The sequence below is a fragment of the Monodon monoceros genome, unplaced genomic scaffold (genome assembly GCF_005190385.1).
Source record: "Monodon monoceros isolate NGI ecotype Baffin Bay Population unplaced genomic scaffold, NGI_Narwhal_1 Super_Scaffold_1, whole genome shotgun sequence".
Lineage (NCBI taxonomy): Eukaryota > Metazoa > Chordata > Mammalia > Artiodactyla > Monodontidae > Monodon > Monodon monoceros.
Window position 1 is genome coordinate 55,871,197 of NW_021703765.1, and position 14,194 is coordinate 55,885,390.

General features: G+C 40.3%; 1 protein-coding gene and 1 pseudogene across 1 annotated transcript in view; both read right to left on the reverse strand.

The window, feature by feature from the left end:
• LAMA1 (laminin subunit alpha 1) overlaps positions 1-14,194 on the reverse strand; it is a 160,176-nt gene that overhangs the window by 113,856 nt on the left and 32,126 nt on the right. The gene's annotated exons all lie outside the window — the stretch shown is intronic.
• On the reverse strand, positions 10,125-11,064 carry LOC114894974 (annotated as a pseudogene).

Sequence of the window (14,194 nt, forward strand, 5' to 3'; positions counted from 1 at the left end):
CTAGACCATTCGAAGACCCTAAACCAGGGAGTTACCAGGTCACCAGGGATGAAAAGATTGGATGCCAGAACTGGATGCTGGTGCCGGGAAATCATGAGAGCTGGTGGTGTTGACACAGTGAAGACCAAGACTAAAGTAGAGAAAAAAGCCAGCGGGTCTTAAAGAGTTTGCCAGAAGGTCCAGTGTGAGTGAGAAAGAAAACACGGAGGCCCAGCAGGGCTTTCCAGCTTTGGCCAGACCCCCTCTCCACCTCAGGAAGATGGGACAGGTCTCCCCGACATGGCCCCAAAGCCCACACTTTGCCCTTCTTCCCTCAGTCCCAGAGAATGTCTGGCTGAAAACATTTGAAAGCTTCTTTTCACATCCTCTCTTGGTCCTCACGTTGACCTATGGTGCCCGGCAGGTCCAGCAACGGTTAGCAGCAAACCGCCTGACAGCCCTCTTTTCATCCCTCATCGTGAGAAAACAGTTCAATTGCACCTCAGAAAGTAAAAGGGGCCCCTAATCATTAAGCCTCACAAATCCAACTGGCGACACCATCTAGAAAAGCTGTGCAAATCTGCACTTGACTAACTCCATTAAACATTAACCTGTGAGTTATACATTTACAGCCTCTAGACACAATAATTATGTGTTTCTTTCACTAAATCTAGCTGAATCGCTTATAGTTTTAGCCCTAGAGAGATTAGAAAGCATTTTTTGTTTTTGCAAGATTTCACTCAGTACATGGAACCTTGGTCTACATGCTATTTGAAGATTCTCATCTTTCTTTAGGTACCTCTAACTTCACTGAGCATCTATCATTCGTCAGGCATCAAGCTGACACATCATCACATTTAAAGCTTTTTTTAAAAAGGAATATCTAAACAAAGGTCTTATACAGGAAGGCTTTTGTTTATTTAAAAAAGTGCGGTGGGAAGCTAAGTGGCACAGCTGCATGGAAAACAAGATGGCGGTTCCTCAAGAAAGAAACTTAGAATTACCATGTGATCCAGCAATTCCACTCTGGGTATATACCTACAAGAACTGAAAGCAGGGACTCAACAACAGATATCTGGACAACAATGTCTATTGAAGCACTATTCACAGTAGCCAAAAGATGGAAACAAACCAGATGTCTACCACGGATAAATGGCTAAACAAACTCTGGGATACAAGGGAATATTATTCAGGTATGAAAGTTTGATACCTGCTACAACATAGATAAAGCTGGAGGACATTATGCTAAATGAAGTAAGCCAGACACAAAATGACAAATACTGCATGATTCCACTTACATGAGTTACCTAGAATAGTCGAATTCATCGATACCCAAATAAGAATTGCGGAAAACGGGGGCAGGGGAGGGGAGGATGGGAAGGTACTGTTTAATGGGGACAGAGTTTCAGTATGAGATGATGGGAAAGTTCTAGAGAGGGATGGTGGCGATGACTGCACAACAATGTAAATGCACTTAGTGCCAGTGAATTGTACACCTAGAAATGGTTTAAATGGTAAATTTTATGTTATGTATATTTTACCACAAGAAAAAAAAAAGAAGTGAAAATAAGGAGAGAAAAGTGAATGATACAAAGACTCAACTTTTTGTGGAAGATGGAGATTTCTAAATTGAACATGACGAGGGACCAACCCTGGAGAAGCCAACCGAGCCATCTGGAGGGCAAGCTAGCAGCTCAGAGGGGATGCGTGAAACCCTGTCTTTCCCATGACCCCATTTCTGTCAGTTTCTTACTAAGCTCTAGTGAGGCCTGATGACACGTCACAAAATACAAAATGGAGCCCAAACTGTTAGGGTTTGAGAGTGAAAGGAGACCCCTGAGTGACGTGGCTGGAGACTCTCAGCTCAGAGGGCGGCATCTCCTCCTGGTGACGTTGACTAAGTGCCTGGCTGACCTCTGGGCAGCCCTATTCTTGGCCTGGCCCTGGAGTCTGGTACGGCATTGTAAATGATCCTAAATGGTGAGCATCTCAATGGAGGCCTAAGAAACTGTTATTTCACAGGCTTTCTTGTGCTTCTAGCACCTGAAGAACAAAGATAAATATCTTCTGATTGTATGCCATAAAATAGAGAAAACAAAATTTTAAATTATAAGACTGACAATTCTCACGGTCACTTAATTAGCGGGGAAAAGGTATTGGACACCATTAAAACAACACTAGATAGGTCACTTTATGATCTTTTAGAAAGATGATTAAGAATAACTCAAATTTGATTTAAAAAACTATTATAGAGGGGGTATATGGAAACTCATTTTTTTCTGTAAATTAAAACATCGCTATAAAATAAAGTCTATTAATTTAAAAAGACACACAAAACAAAGGAACAGAACTATTTACACATGTTATAATAGTTATCAGTTATTCTAAGAAAGCTTAAACCCCTCCGGTTGGCTGCACAGAAGCTAATAAGTGGTTTTCAGGCTTCACCAAACTTCTCAGGTATGTGGGCTTAGACAGCTGTGGCATCCCAGCTAATTATCTGCAGGTTTTAAATTGATCTCGCAGTTTTCCCAGCCTTCATTTCCGGACCTTATGGGGCATGGAGGCCACCAAGCCAGGGCGAGCCAGCGCTCTCCAAGTATATGTGCAGAAATTTCAAAGGAGAACAGACCTGAATGCACTGGCACAAGCAGGCCTAGTCCCTAGAGTTTCCACCTTTGTCACCACTTTGGCAGCCTCATCACCTCACCAAGGCCAATGCTTGCAGGGTCAGTCTTCCAGAATTACTCTCCACCCTCCTCCCAAAAAGGTAGTGATTGAACAGATCTTAAATTTCTTACAATCCAGAGAATTACAGAAGGAAATTTAATGTTTCCCAGGATTCAGGCTTAAAGTGATAAATCCAGCTGTGTTCTCTACACCCCACTGCATTATTCACAACGAATACTGTGAATATGGATCTACATGTTATTCCAATTTCTCACATTGTAAGTGTGAAATAACAAATAGAAAAACACTATAAAATGCACAATACAGATGTAAGGTATCACTATCAGATTTGTAATCACTTTCCCTAAGCGCCATAGTTATTCTGCTGACAACTGGCACCTCTCACGATGATGGTATCTGCAGTTCATTCAATTTTTTTCTCATTTGTTATGACCTGAAAATTCTGTCCTGCCTCTTACACTGATTTTCAAATATCTAAAACTGTCACCACCATTTGACAAAGCATTTGCCTCATCAGAGATAAATAATCCTGGCATAATTTACACATGTGAAGGTGATAAACAAGACCAAACAAATATTGTCTAAGCATCTGAACTCAGCCCAGTGCTCCCAAATACATGTTCAATACAGTGACCAAATGTAAATAAATGAATATATCTATATCTGAATGAATGAATGAGTGAAAGAATGAATAAGTAAATTTTGCTATTCAATCAACAGAGAACAAAGAAAGAAAGAACCTTTTAGTCTCCATGCTGCTGAGAGGTTGTGAGACACACTCTTTCATTCACTGTTAGTGAGTATATAAATTGAGCAATATTTTTGAAAAAAAATAAAACAATAAAAATTAATTTTCAAAAATGTTCAAGCTCTTTTGGTTTGGTTTTGTTGTTGTTGTTGTTGAATGAGTGAATTTATTGCATGTTTCCTTATATAAGCACCACTTAGCAACATCATAAGCGAATTCAGTAAGCTTTACAGAATTTGTAGAAATTCTCACCATTGGGCCATTTTTTTGTGCTGACCCTTTCTACCACCAAGGGTTTTAACAATAAAATGGAAAACATCTTTAGGGGGTTAATTAATGAAACCTTGGTAAACATCTTTTTTAGTGATTAACCTTAATAAAAGACAATCTCAAGTACTTGAGAAATGTATGGATAACATGTACGTACTCTTGAGTAATTTCCTCAAATATTTATTCGTCAAGTTTCTCACAGGAGCTGGACGATGGTCCGTTCAAGTCTGGAGTATCTATGCTGCTAAATTAAAATCTTCATGCTTTGGCTATCCAATGCACAGATGACAAGACTGACGTTGTTTTGGAGGTTAAGAAATTGAATGTAATTTCCTCTGAGGGGACAAAAGATTTCTTCTCCTTAGGAGACAACTTTTAGACTTATTCAAGAGCTGAAACAAAACTCAGCTGACTAGTTTTGTAAAATGTAGTATTACAGAAATTGCTTTAGTCTGGAAAAAATGTAAACATAGTTTATTACCAGTTTGTACCTTCACCATAGAAAAGCCTTAAAATCATTCTTGTGGAATGTCTGATTTTCAGTGGCATTGTCAGATGGTTGAGTAGTGAGTCTGAAGAGACAAAGCTGGGGCCAGTATACGGAAGGCTGAACTTTATCAGGTATTCAACAGGATCTGCTGAAAACATTTCAGCAGAAAAATGAAAGACGGTTCTTGTGGCAGTGATGTGAGGAATAGCCTAAAGTTGGGGAAGATGAGGTAGCGGATGTGAGGTAATAAAGTCTTTTACTAGAGTGATGGCTACGAATATATTTAAGAAATGAATGCAACTAATATTCAAACAATTAACAAGACCCAGTAAGAGGCTAGATATAAAGAATGGAGAATGCCTGACTAGAATGGGAGAAAGCAGCAACCCCTGAGTAAAAGCTTACTATAAGAGACAAAGCCAAAAGTAGAACTCTGATCTCCTGATTCCCCATCCAATTCTCTTTCCACTGTAGCTGTTGACTGATTTGGAATGTTAAAGCTGGTCTGAAAGACCACAAGCTTCAGTAGGCAACCCGATATGGCATAACAAAAACTCAGTTAAATTACTTTGAGGATTTTTTTTTCTTAGACCATGGTTATAATTCTAGCTTTTGTGCTAACTAGCTTTAATCTTGGGCAAATCATTTGCCTTTGACACCTCTTCTGTTTTTATATGAATTTATTTCTTTTGTTAATATTGCACAGACGTTTTTCTTGTCTCCCACAATAAATAATTTCTTTGAGGGCAGTAATATGGACTATAGGTGGATCTTCTACCATTGATTGTTTATCATACCTAAGAAGTGGCTCTGTGAAATGGTGTCAAATTAATGAATATAAATAGTTGGGAACATCTTGTTAGAAACAACACGAAATGTTAATAAAAACACAAACAGGGCTTCCCTGGTGGCGCAGTGGTTGAGAGTCCGTCTGCCGATGCAGGGGACACGGGTTCGTGCCCCGGTCCTGGAAGATCCCACATGTCGCGGAGCGGCTGGGCCCGTGAGCCATGGCCGCTGAGCCTGCGCGTCCAGAGCCTGTGCTCTGCAATGGGAGAGGCCACAGCAGTGAGAGGCCCGTGTACCGCAAAAAAAAAAGACAAACCCCAAAACCCCACACAAACAGAACCTGATCTGTTCACATTAATTTAGGCTAGTGGGGAAGCTTCCCTACCTTTTATTAGGCCTCTGACTACTTAAAAAGAGTTTCTAGCATTCATAAGTACCTGATAGCCACTGCCATGTTATACTTTATTAGGAGAAGAAAATGTCCCATTTCACAGGAGAACCATTTCCCCACACTCTTCTTCATCCTTCCTCCCAAAGATTTCATGTGGCAGCAACGAAGGGCAAGGGGCACCCTGAAAACGACCTTTCCATTTTTAAGTTAACACAAAGAATGGCCTGGTTTGGCTTCTGTGACTTTCACTGGAGAAAAATGTTGTACACTATATACGTAAGTTTCCTCAGCTTCTTGTGATTGATAGAAAACGCCAGTATTCAGTCCTTACTCCTGTGCAAACTACTTTAGGGCACTTACAGGCAGGCAGGCGGCCCACAGAGGAAGGCTTTTGGATTCGCAGAACTCTCCCTATACAGCACTCGGCGTCAGTATAACCTGAAAGTTCTCACCCCAGGAACTCTGGCCAGCACACCCTTTTCTGGGGCTTCTTAGGTTATTGGCTCCAGCATAGGTGGGTAGGAGAGCTAAATCAGCAGAAGAAAAGCAAAAACTGAGGAAGGAAGAGAGGAGAGGTCATAAGAACAAGGGAGCAGAGTCTGTGACTAATAAACACTGAGATGGCTTTTTTATGTGATTTGTAAAATGTCTTTAGAGGCAATTCCAAAAGAAAAGTTTCAGAAATAGTCTAAGTAATACCAGCATCAGTACAACAAGTGCATGGCCTCCCAAGGGTACCATTTTAAAGGATAATCATTTGATTCTATGAGTTATATGATTGTTTTAAAAAATATTAGAGTTTATTTTAAAATTCAATATAAAAAGCACTGCTTAAGTGATGGCTGTGACCCACAAATATAAGGAAATTTGTAGGATGTGTGGGTGGGATGGAAACGCTATTAATTTTATAGTCTAAGGACTAAATTCAGCGCTATATACTTCTGCACTGGCCACCATTAAAAACCGAGGCTGCTGGACATTTGATGAGGAAACACAAGATTTTAAGAAAAGTGCAAATGAACGGCATGTGTAATTTCAAAGCAAGCCTGCCTTACAGAATATATGGGTGTTTGGGTGAAGCAGAGTGAATAGCCCGTCTCAATTTTAATATACAGAAGCAACACAGTATGAGAGTAACAGAAGTTTTTGTAGCTCAACAGACCTAGTTTACATCCTGGCTTCACCCTTTTGTAGTTGAATAACCCTCTGCAAATCATTTAGCTTCTCTGAGGCCCAGTGTCCTTACCTGTAAAATGTCTAGTGAAGGGCCTGGCAAACAGAAAATATTCCATAAATAACAGTTCCTCTGTAAGGGTGGGTTTTTTTTTTCAAACTAAGGGTCAAAACCCTTTGGTAGATTATGAAATCAATTTAGTAGGTTACAACTAGCATATTTTAAAAACTGAAACAATAAAAAACATCAGAGTGCACTGCACATAATGGTAAGTATTGTTCCATAATGCATATGCTGAGTTTTGATATAAGTGCATTTTTTTACTGTGGATTACAACCAAAAAGTTTCAAAGTCTCTGTTCTACAGAGAAATTCTCAGATTATTATATTAAAAAGGCTTTAGGAGTGCTGCCTTTATCCAAATGATACTCTGTAAATTTTAAGAACTTAATCAAAGTGTTCCTTACCTTCTAACTTGTTGCAGTAAAAATAAGACATGAATCATAGAGAAGATAAATTTAATCTGCTACTGTAGGGCATTAAAGTCAATTTTAAGATTGGTTTCTGTGTTATACTGACTAATTTATACTTCTAAACACTTTATACGTATATCATTTATAGTTGATTAAACACATCTAGAAATTTCTACAAAAAGTTGGCTATTAGCTTCTATTATGGGAAAATTAGATACGATTTCTAAGTAATTTTAAATTATAAAACTTTTAAAAAGGATTGCAACTTGCCTAAGCATGAAGACTGCTAGAGTAATATTCCCATCCTGATGAGTAGTAAAACTCAAAGGCCTCTATGAGCACATACAGTGATGTCCCACACTGGCTCAGTAAAAAGGAGAGCTCCCAAAACAAACTGTGAGGGTCAATAACAGGCCTCTTTTCTCCTTCAGGTCTTGATGTAGAACCAGCCTGACAGTAGAATGAGTCCCTAGTGCTGTTAAGATGGTGAGCTAGGCAATTTTAGGTTGGCAGGATAGGAATTTTAGGTTGGCTGAAGGGTAGAATACTAGAAATTACAGGATTCAATGATACAGCTGAATCTTGATATAACTGTATCTTAAATTTATAATTTTAGCTGACCAGGCCAGATTGGCTATTATTAGAACCTATGCGACTGAAGTTTAGGAATCTTGTTTTAAATTAGCGCCCTGGGCAATTCTGATCCTCATTCTGGTTTGAACGCCCTGTGTTAAAGGGACAGCAAGGATCCAAAAATATAAAAAGATGGAGTTCAAAAGTATTTATCCCAACCTTACAGGTATCCAATGTCAAATACTGGATCAGACTCTGACACTCAAAGTACTTCCTTCTTGGTATTATATTAAAGATATGAGTCAGCAGGTAGAAATACTTGATGTTTTCCAGTTATTTAAGAATAAGAAATGGTATGTTGCTTCATTGGAATTCACTGGTGAGAAGCAAAAAGTATGAATGAGAAAGGTCTCTTTAGATTAGACATAGAAGTAAAAGGTAGCAATCAATAAAAGTTATTAAGAGTAAACTCAGCAAGAGAGAAGTGATAAATCATTCAACAGCTTGATGAATCCATTTGGCTCCTGAGCAGAGATCTCGTACCTTTTGTGGTGTAGGTGCCCTTTCCTCTGTCCTCAGAAAAGAATAAAGAATAAGGCAAAAGGTGGTTCCTTCCTATTTCAAATGAGTTGAGAGTACAGGGTAAGTCAGCCTATAATCTTAAGTTCTTTTTTTCTAAATTTAAAACTTTTCTGCTATTTGACATAGACATTGGGTTGGGCTGAGCCATGCTTGCTGTCAATGTCAAGCGTTGAGATTAGCACCACAAATCCTCCACCAGGACTGAGTCTTGGCATCAGGCTTTGTCCATCATCAACCTTGAATGTGAGAAAAGGCAAGCATGAATGCCATTCTTGGGAAGAAACAGCAGCTGTGCAAGGTGAAAGAAATCACAGGAGACAGCAAAGCCTGGGGAAAAGGATGGTAGTAACAGAAGTGAGGTAGAAAGCTAGTCCTTAGCTCCTCCAACTGTCAGCTGAAGAGACTTAGGGTCAAACACTCCCTGCACGGCAAGTACATGAGTCCCCTGAAATTGTAAGGTGCCCCAAGAAATGACCTGGTGTTCCCCCCTTGCTTATTTTTTAGCTCAAACTCTAACAACGTTGAAAGTATTTGGAGACTGACACCTCTCTTTCTCTCACTTTCTTTTTTACCTAGAGGTTACAGTAGAGGATGAAGAGATGGCAGCCAATACCAAAAAAACCCAAAACAACAGCAACAACAAACAAACAAAAAAACCAAAACAGATTATGAGAAAAGTTTGCATTACACATGGGTAGGATTCACCCCATAAGTCAAAGAACTTTTCAAAATTACAAGGGAGGGAAGGCAGAGGGGACTAGATATTTGAGGTGTTAAGAGGCAGGCTGTTAAAGTCCCCCACTATTATTGCGTTACTGTCGATTTCCTCTTTTATAGCTGTTAGCAGTTGCCTTGTGTATTGAGGTGCTCCTATGTTGGGTACATATATAATTGTTGTATCTTCTTCTTGGATTGATCCCTTGATCATTATGTAGTGTCCTTCCTTGTCTCTTGTAACATTCTTTACTTTAAAGTCTATTTTATCTGATATGAGTATTGCTACTCCAGCTTTCTTTTGATTTCCATTTGCATGGAATATCTTTTTCCATCCCCTCACTTTCAGTCTCTATGTGTCCCTAGGTCTGAAGTGGGTCTCTTGTAGACAGCATATATATGGGTCTTGTTTTTGTATCCATTCAGCGAGCCTGTGTCTTTTGGTTGGAGCTGTATAAAAAAATAAATAAAATAAAATTCAAAAATTAAAAACAGAGGCTGACAGAGCAAGCTTAGTGACTGGCCTTATAAGCCTACCACTTGACACTCTGTGTTCTTTATTTACAGAGAGGCAGAAAAAAGAGTTCAGAGAAGAGGCCAGTGTCACAACTTAAGATATCTGAAAGAGAAGTCGGGCCTTTCTTTCCATTTTCTTACACTATTTGTTTCCCTCACTTGAAACTATTGTTAGACCAAATTGCAATAGGGTTCACCAAATGGACTCCATTATGCAATTCAATTGTGCCCCTTGCTAGCTCCTGATTTCCCTATTTGATACAAAAAGCTACTGAACTTCCATTCTTTTCTCTGCTAAAATGCCTAAAAAAATCTATATTTAGGAGATAAAGAAGCATATTTACAATATGCTTAGCCTTGGAGTCTCCATGTCAGAGTTATGGAAGAAACTATTCTGAAAACTGTCCTTCCGTAACCCAACATGTTCACACGTCACAAGTCCTTATCAAAGGGTTTGTTTGGGTTTTCACATTTCCAGGTAAAAAGTCTGCTCCCTGGCAGTCCTTAAACTTTACGTGACAAACACTGTACACCCTCAGCCCAGGCTTCTCAGTATCTAACATCCCCATTAACACCCCAGCAAACAACAAAATATATGCACTTATCACAGTTCAATCCCACTTGAGCGTCGACGGCCACTATTTTGATATAATCATGTTCATGTTCCAAAAGCTGATGTGTCCAACAGCAGCAAAGGATAGACATGTTGGCACCAATAATACTGAAGTTTGGTTTTTAACTGCATTTTTTGTCAGTTTGGCTGGGAAGATTTGGACAGCTGGAAGTGAGCTTCTGCATCACTTTCTGTTTCTTTCTTTGTAACAGTTTTCCACCTGTGAAGCCCACCACCCCACCACCAAGCGCAGCTGCAATTCCTGCCACTCTGAAGCCTGCAAGGAGGCCAGTTGGGCCCCCACCATTCCTCCGATGAGAGCACCTGCCACAGGCAGAGCTGCCAGCTTGTATTTTGCAGCCTTCCCCAAGTTTTTGGTTCCCTCTTCAACACTCACAGCAGCACTGTTGATATGGTCTTCGACGCTGTCAATCTTCTCCTGCTGAGAATTCACTAGGAGAGAGAAATCAGTGACCAGTTGGCTAAGTTCAATTAAGTTCACTTCTAAGGTTTCCCATGATTCTGCAGCATTTTGATCTCGAGGAATTTCAGGCAACACATATATCTGAGTCATATTCTGAGGATTAGCTTCATCTTCAGTAGCGTGAAATGTTCCACCAACAGCCATGGATCTGGTCAGAGAAGGCTGTAATAAGGTTCCTTCGTCATTAAATTGTTTCTTACGTTCTTCTACAGATTCTAGATGGAGTTGAAGAAATTCTGCTGTGGCTGCTGATGCTTCTTCTTTAACAGGATCTATCGATCTCTTCAGAAGTCCTAGGTCATCCCCTTGGACTTTCAAACAAAGCTTCTCCATTTCTCAGATACTGGAGTGGAGTTGCTGAACTGTACGTCCTGCATTGATGTGCTCTTCATGCATCTTGTCCCAGATTCTGCGCCTCTGATACTTCTCAATATTTAGCTGGTGCTTTCTTAACCTCTCCAGGTCTGTTGGGATTAGCATCTTAGTAAATTTCTGAAGAGCTGGTTCAAGACGGCCTAATTTCACTTTTTCTTCATCCTCAGACATCCTAAAAAAAAACGCTGTGTCTCTTCTACTTGCAACAACTACCTCCTCCACTCATGTAGAATAACCCGATGCCCTGCTTCCTGCGGGGCGACCCTCCCGCGCGCGGGGCTGGCACCCAGCCCACATTGCGGCCAGGGCCTTAGGCCCCCGAGGCGGCCTCTCGCGATCCTGTTTAAGCTCTTTGACCCAGAAATCCCATTTCCTGGAATCTACGCTAAAACATAATCAGCACTGCAGCCGTAAAACTATTCAGATGTTTGTTGCAGTGTAATTTATAAAATTACAATCACCTTAAATGTTCAACAGTGTGAGCAGGTTAAACAAATCTCTGTATACCCAGATGATGACATTATTCTGCCATTAAAAATTGTTACAGAAATTCAGATGCCAGCCATGAAGAAGAAATGGGTACTGCCTGGCCCTCTGGCAATAAACAACTAGAAACTGGACAAAGGGTTTTCTACTGAAGCCACTTTCTAGGCTGGTGTGTCAATGTCTTACGAAGTTAAATGTGCACACGTCCATTGGCCAAGCAATTTCACTCCTTAAGAAATAAAAACATATGTCCAGAAAGACTTTTATAGAATGTTCACTGCAGCTTTATTTACAATAGACAAAACTGTAGCAACTAGTAGACTAAAAAGTTCTGGAGAGCTAATGCACAATCTCGTGATTATAGTCAACAATACTGGATTATAAACGTCAGAGTTGGAATTATTTTCAATACAGAGAAAGAAATGATAATTATGTGATGTGATAAAGGTGTTAGCTAACACTGCTGTAGTAATCATATTGCAACATATAAACCTATCAAACCAACGTGTTTTGTACCTCAAACCTAAACAACGTTATATTCTATTATATCTAAATAGATGAATAAAACAGAATAAAATAGGCACTGACAGAAGAAATTATAATAACCCAAACACCCTAACAAGAGGATGGATAAACAAAGTGTGGTATATTCACGGAGTGAAATATTGCTCAGAAATAAAGGAACAAACCACTAAAAGCAACAATGGGGGAATCTCGCAGACATAATGCCAAGAGAAAGAAGACAGACACAAGAAAGACAGGTCGTGTGATTGCATTTATATGACGTTATATAACAGGCAAAGCCAATCTAAGTGAAAAAATATTCAGAACAGTGGTTCCTCTGGCCAGCGGGTGTCGGGGAGGGGAGCTGGTGAACGGAACGGGATGGACACAGGGGAACATTCTGGGTGATGGAAATGCTCTACATCTTGATGGCGGTGAGGCTTATACATGTGACTGTATTTGTCAAAGTGCATCCAACTATACCCTTAAGATGTGTGCACATCACTGCATGTAAATTGTATCTCAATAGAAAGAAAAAATGAATGACAACTGTTATGATCACACTGGATGAACTATTTTGGCTCCACAAACAGGCCTTTTCTATGATGCTCTCTCCCAGGTACCTTTCCTCCACCTGGTCCTACATTCGGGTCGTTTCTCTGATGCTCTGAGCTGCCCTTTCTATATGTGCCCCATACCTGCTCAGCTCCCCTGACCCCCATATCAGCCAGCAGAAGTGATCGGCTTACCTGCCTCTTTCCCCAGCTAGCCCAGAAGCCCCTGAGGACCACAGTCAGCCTTAAGCAACAACTGAAGTACAGTGATGATACCAACATTTATATGGAACCTACGGTTTGTAGAATACTTTCCCTGGATGTCGCTACTGTCTTGTTCATCAAGGAATCCTGAGACCCCTGCCATCAATAAGCAGACGTTACGAATTATTAAATATAGACAATGCGCTCAGATATGCTGGAACGGATCAGAAGATAATTCCTGGGTGTTAGGATCACAAGGGAGTTTTTTTAACAATTCTTTTCTCATGTTAAAAAATTTCTGCTTCTGTATCATAATAAAGGAAGTTCTATATAGAGAAAAGTTCCACTGAAGACATAAGAAGCACATGAGTTATTCTGAGGTATAGCAGAGGTATTCAGGAGCTGCTTTGTTTTTTTACTTTGTTACAGCTTTCTTTTTAAAGATGAAGATGTTAGATGTTCCAATTTGAATACACTGCTAAGTATAAAGCAGAAATAAAAAAAAAAAAGCAAACACTAGAATGGACTCCAAAACGTATTTTTCAAAGAAAAATTTTTTCAGAAACTAAAACATCTTTTTTTTTAGCTTTACTATAACAGGAAGAAATAATTCCAGAACAGACCTCCCTTTCTTTCCATAAATATACAAAAAGCTTTATTTTGAAGCCAAAACAGTTGGAGATATGAAAAGTATATTTTGACAGAGTCCTGCAAAACTCTCTTCGCTCATTTCCCAGAACCCTCCCAAGGCTGATCTAAGAAGCCCTGTAGAGCAAGCAACACTGTAACAGTATGGCCAACACTCTGCCATTCAAAACAGAAAAGAAAAAAGGGGGAAGGTTTGGTAAACTAAGTTGTGCTAACTGGAAAAATGGTTATGCTTGACTGTTTGGCAGACCACCGTTCATGACAGACAAAGGATAAAGCTTAAAAATAAATCTTGCCAGGAAAGGAAGCTCCACATATGGCCTCAATTATTTTCATGTATTCAGCTCACTAGTCACTAACATTGAACAATTTAAGGTACAATATCTGTATTGCCACTTGGTCCTATAGCTCTTTACATCACCTGAAGATAAAGGTATAGCCCCTAAAAGATAAGCTATGGGAGACCAGCAGAGAGAAGCCTCTTTTCAGAAGTGTGAGGAGGCAGTGGGGGGTTCAGATGTGTCTCAAAGTCTTTACCCCACGTCCTGTGGCAGGGTGGGGTTGCCTCATGTTTTCTCCACTTGAATCTTTCCCCAGTTCAGAGACTGGAAGGTCCAAAGAGCACAGAGGAAGATGCTGTGTGACACTGAGGCCAGGTCTTAAAGGGATGCAACTTCTGCCTCTTTCTCTGGAACACCTGTGCTGGAGCCCTGAACTGCCCTATTCGCAATGCTGCCTTAGGGCTGCCATGCTGTGAGGAAGCCCCTAGCCCACAAGGAGAGTCCACACAGACAAGCCCAGAGACCACATGAAGGGAGAGCCTTGGCCAGCCCTCAGCTGCCCCAGCACCCCCTCCCCCAGCAACTCCATCCCAAGGACTGCAGCCTGAGATACAACCACTCACAGTCAAGCCCTTCCTGAAACCTTGACCCCCAGA